The sequence below is a fragment of the Eulemur rufifrons genome, chromosome 24 (assembly GCF_041146395.1).
Source record: "Eulemur rufifrons isolate Redbay chromosome 24, OSU_ERuf_1, whole genome shotgun sequence".
Lineage (NCBI taxonomy): Eukaryota > Metazoa > Chordata > Mammalia > Primates > Lemuridae > Eulemur > Eulemur rufifrons.
Window position 1 is genome coordinate 29,976,254 of NC_091006.1, and position 6,000 is coordinate 29,982,253.

A 6,000-nucleotide genomic window follows, 5' to 3' on the forward strand; every position below is an offset into this window, starting at 1 on the left:
AAACTTCTGTTTCAATGCAAGCAGTCAAATAGACAAAAATAGTGCTCTGGGGTTTTTAAAATATCAGCATTTGACTCCGCAAAATTGTTAATGGACTGCTGATTTTAAATTTCATAACTCTTTTTACTTTCTCTTAACTGCAGGATTAAATGTCTTTGATAATTTTTAGCTAAAATGATACACATATGAAATAAAAAGAAACCAAATTGAAAAAATTACAATGTTCCCCAGTGTACCACACAAAGCCAAGTTTACCCAATCCCCGAATACGCAAATCTCATAACGTGAGCCTGAAAATATTCTGGAACTGGCAGGATGGAAGTTATGAATAATTTGCAAAAAAAACATGTTCTCAAAAGTCACAGAAAAATTCCATCAACTCAGTACAATTCATTTAGCCTTTTAGTGCAAGCCTAATAAGCAAATGCTCAGAGACTCGATTTTCTACTGCTTCAAAGGTGATAGTACCCAAAGTAATAGAAATTTCTACCTGAATCAAGTTATGTTAGTAGTAGTTAACTTTTCTGGATCACAAAGTTAACCCTAATCTATTAGGTTAAAGACGTTTTACTTGAGATTAAAAATATCATTGTCTTATATACAGTCTCATATTAAGTACCAATTTACTTAAATCCAAATTATTATCCTGAGATCAAATTTGTTGGACACATTAGGTTTTACAAAGAATTCCGTCCTCCACCTAGTCCAGTTACTTGAAGAATTTGACAGGATTGGGATTGCTTCACTGAGGTAGCAGGGAAATACTTCCAATCCTCAGGTACAGAGGTTTAGGTATATACTTAATAGACTTACTAGGTTAGAGTGAGTCTTAGACATAAGCAAAACTTTGTGCAGAGCCAAATATTTTTCCCTTTGAGAAAAAAAAAAAAAAATCAGTTGAAGCAAAGGCCACTGGGCATTTGCTGATTTGGGGTTAACCTAACACCGGGTCAAGGCCACATCATGCCCTCAAGTAAACAGTCATTTTTTTTCTGAATGATATACATGCTTTTGATCTCCGCAGATGTCCAATATTCATCTATTCTCCACACTGTGTCCCAGAGGCATAAACAGTTTAAAGAAATTAGTTCATTCATGTCCAAGGTAACAACCACTGTAGATTTACTATCTTATCAGTGATAATGATTGCATCTCAATTTATCTTAATGCTAGCATACCTGAGAACTTGCGTAGTTTGCAGGAGAGGATTTCCATCTCTGCAGTCCTTTGGCGTTGGTAATAATGTGAGTACTCGACACTTGACACGTACCCACAGGGTTCTGAGCGATGCAGAAAACAGTGCGGTCCTGTAGTGAAGAAATAGTAACAAGTGCAAGGTTAGTTGAGTTTTTTCTAGTAAACACACAGAGGTTTGAATACACGTAGCAGCTTGGAGTCCCTGCATGAAAAACTGGGCTATGGTGTGGACTATGGTTACAGGTAGAATACAAGGAAGGAGATAAGGAAAAAAGACAAAGAAAAAAAGTCCTCCCCAATTGTAGCCTTGAAGATCTCTGCAAATATCTACAACTGGAGTGTGCACTCAGTTAACTGTCAGGATGATTAACAGAAGACCTGCATTTGCATCAGCTTGTTACTAAACTCTGAGTGGAGGTTTTTCTGAGTTCTTGGTGATTGTCAGGAAAAGAATTTCAGGATGTGCCACATAAGCCAAGCAACAGACAGGTTTTTTTGCTTTTTTATTTTTTTTTTTTTATGTTTTTTGTTTGTTTGTTTGTTTGTTTTTATTGAAAGCAAAAGTACACTCTCAGGAGAGAGAGCAGGCAGGATGGAAAAAGAGCAGCTGCCCTGGTAGGAAGTGGTTTTAGATCTTTTGTAGTTTCACTAATTGAGAGGAAGAGTATGAAAGACCAAGGGATTGGCTTTTACTAAGAATTTGGGTAGTAATTCCTAGAATTGGGTTTCCTCCCATTTTTATACTTTATATGGCTGTCTTAGAACTGTCATGGTGATTTCATGAGGGGAAAAATTTTAAAACCACAATGTAAATGATATTGTAATTAGCCAAAATTCACGTATGATGACAGAGACAGCCGACAAGCTGGTTGAAGCCAGTTCTTGCCTGCAGGTATAAGCCCCTCCAGTTATCTTCTGCTTCAAGGTTGTTTACTTGAACACATGCACCCACTCTGCAAGCCTCTGCATCTGGTCTCAGCCCTGTCTCCTAGTCTCCTGCTCTAACAAGCTGAACCAGGTAAGCAAAGGCATGGAGGGAGGCTTGTTTCAGGGAAGAGCAGCTAGTATAAGGGGTTGCTGTGGAAAGAACATAAAGTACCTTCTTAGTGGGTGATAGAAAATCACCACCAGATTTCAAAGATCTAGGATGACTTTTATTCATAGCAATGGGGAGTCAAAGAGTGTTTTTGAGTAGAGAAGTAATGTAACCAGAAGTCAGTAACACCATGGGACTCATAGATGATAGAAGATTGTAGAAAAAACTAAATGGTGAAAAGTAGCAGCTCACTTTGGGATGTACTAAATTAAGGACAGTTTTTAAGGGAGGTTTTACACCCTTAAAAATTTGCCTTTCTGAAAAAGTTTTGATCAAGACTTTCCAAGGGAGAAGGGAGGGAAATGGCAGATTAGTGGTGGCCTCCTGGCTCTCTGCTCCCAGAGTAGGAAGCCAAGAACGCAGAGAGCTACACAAGAGTGGATCACTCTCCCACAAGAACAGCATCGGGAATCTGCAGAGAAGCAGCGCCAGAAAAGCAGCGCTGGGGGGGGGAAAAGTGAATTGGAGAATCCACCACAATGCCTGGGGAGTGCTAGATATACAATAGGGAATAGAGTGTGGGACGGCCGCTCCTCTCAGCCGGCTGGGCAGTGTGGTCTGACGCACAGGAGGACTCTCCCTCCACAGACCTCCACATCCACTCAGGCAGGGAAGCGCCTGAAGTCGGTGCAAAGATGTGGCACGGGCTGACAGGCTGTGTGGAGAAGAGACAAAAGCGGGAAACATTTTGAACTCTCCAGTGCTCTGTGCTACGTCCGCACTGGGCGGACGAGGGACTGGTCTGAGTGGACACTTCCCGGGTCCACAGGAGGGAGTTTGGAGACAGGCATCTCGCCTCTGGCAGCCCACGGGACCAGAACAAGGAAGGTGGACACCCAAAGGGAGTCTCTGCCCCTGGAAACCGCGGAAGATTCAGCTGGCGCAGGATGGGACAGAGCGTCAGGGAAGCTGTGGGAACAGCCTGCCAAACCCAGTACCCACTGCCCCCCGGCCCCGCCAGCAGTGGCCTCCAGTGTTGGCTCTCTGTGGGTGGGCAGCCACCATTTGGGGGGGTCCATAGCCTAAAAAGGCTGTGGCGAGTTGCCAATCTGGGCAGCACCCATACTGCAGCCCAGCAGGACAGGCCCAGACAACAGACTCGGGCAACGCCCCTGCCTCAGCTGGGCAGAGCAGGCCCCGCCCTTGGAGGAGGGGAGTAATGAGAGAAGCCGCTTTCTGAACGTTCCTCCCCAATGGGGCTGCTTGCCTTTTCTCGCCAGCAGGACAAACCCCGCCTTTGGAGGGGTGGAGTAAGGAGAGAAGCCACTTTCTGGGTTGAGTCCCCCAGTGGCCTGAGGCGACGCTTCTCCCTCAGCCTGGCTGCTGGTATTTCCCGCCAACAGGACAAGCCCCGCCCTGAAAGGGGCAGAGCAATGAGAGAGGCTGCTTCCCGGACTGAGAGGGGGACCGCCTCAAGCAGTGTCCCTCCCCCAGCCCGGATGGCTTGACTCCCCCTCCTGCAGGGCAGACCGTTCCCTCGGAAGAAGGGAGAAAAAAGAGAAGACCTTTTCTGGGCTGGGACATGCTGCGGTCTCAGGCAATGCCCCTCCCCGAGCCAAGCAGGGCAGGCTACACCCTTGGAGGTAAGGAGAAAGGAGAAAAGTCGCTTTCTTTGTGTGACTGTTCTGAATCTGTGGGACCTTGGAACTATGCAAAAGGAGGCAGACTGCTGATTCGGTCCAGTGGGTTGGTTTTGCTTATCTGATAAGAACGTGGTAACACTAGGGTTTGCCCTTGGCACCCAGGCCGCTGCCAGCTTTGGGGCTTGCGGTCTGGGAAGGAAAATCCTGGCCAGAGAGCTTAGCAATTGCACCGATTGACACATCCACCTGGATCTGCCTCGCAACTGTGGCAAAAGAGCCCTGAATAACATATTAGCAGCTCTCCCCTAGCAGCAGATCAAGCAACCACAGAAGTATATGCTTTCAGGCTTGCAGGCACCTGTTGCTCTTCTTACCCCACCTAAAGCGGCAACAGGACATTTCCCAAAGATTGGAGCACTTGTATACCCCATTTGGGGGGTTAGAGCCCAACACAAAGACATTGGAATACTTGATAATTGACTCCTCCACACAAACTACAAGCAACAATAGGGTAACCCCAGAGCCCAACACAGTGCCTTCCACCTCAAACTAGTAGTGGGCAGCAGAGTCACGCACACAGGAGTGATTCACCACCTGAGAGACTAAGCAAGGGGTCCAAACTCACTAATCTCCTTTGGCAAGAGCTGAAGACAACAGGTCAGAGACAACCCAATAGGCTAAAACACTTCTAAGGCAATACAGGACCAGAGCACATCTCTCCAGCACTGTCAAGGAATGCCCCTTGAGGGACATGGAGATAAGGCCATAAACCAGCCCCAGCATCCCCAGTTCTTGACAAAGTAGCCTGATGAGAAAGAATCAGTGAAAGAACACAGGAAACATGAAAGATCAGACAGAAAAATCACCCCCAAAAGAAAATATTTGATCCCCATCAATAGATACCAACTTACACGATATGATTAAAATGTCAAGATTGAAACTGGATCCCCACCTCTCACCTCTTACAAAACTCAATTCAAGATGGATAACACACTTAAACCTAAGGCATGAAACCTTAAGAATCCTAGAAGAAAATGTAGGGAAGACTCTTTCAGACATCGGCCTAGGCAAAGAATTTATGAAGAAAACCCCCTAAGTAATCACAGCAGCAACAAAAATAAATAAATGGGACCTGATCAAATTAAAAAGCTTTTGCACAGCCAAGGAAACTATCATTAGAGTGAATAGACAGCCTACAGAATGGGAGAAAATATTTGCTCTCTACACATCTGATAAAGGGCTGATAACAAGAATCTATCTAGAACTCAAAAAAAAAAAAATCAACAAGAAAAAAATCAAACAACCCCACCAATAAATGGGCAAAGAACATGAACAGAAACTTTTCATGAGAAGACCAAATAATGGCTGGCAAACATATAAAAAAAATGCTCAACATCTCTAATCATTAGGGAAATGCAAATCAAAACCATCATGAGATCTCACCTAGCCCCAGTGAGATTGGCCTTTATCAATAGATCCCCAAACAATAAATGCTGGCAAGAATGTGGAGAGACAGGAACACTCTTGCACTGCTGGTGGGACTGCAAATTAGTACAACCTCTGTGGAAAAGAATTTGGAGATACCTCAAAGAGCTAAAAACAGAAATACCATTTGATTCAGCAATAGCACTATTAGGTGTCTACCCAAAGGAACAAGAGACATTCTATAGTAAAGACATCTGCACTTGAATGTTTATAGCACCACAATTCACTATTGCAAGGGTGTGGAAACAAGTGCCTGTCAATCCATGAGTGTATTAATAAAATATGGTATATGTATACAATGGAATACTACTCAATTACAAAAAACGATGGTGATCTAGCACCTCTTATATTTTCCTGGATAGAGCTTGAGCCCATCCTCCGAAGTGAGGTATCACAAGAATGTAAGAATAAGCACCACATGTACTCACCATCAAATAGGCACTGACTGATCAACATTAAGGTGCTCATACGGTAGTAATATTCTTTGGGGGTAGGGGGGTTGGGGGTGGATAAACTCACAACTAATGGATGTGGTGAACATTGTAAGGGGGAAAGGACACACCTCAATCATGGCTTGGGTGTGGCAAAGTCATAACATGTAACCAAAATATTTGTACCCCCATAATATCCTGAAATTAA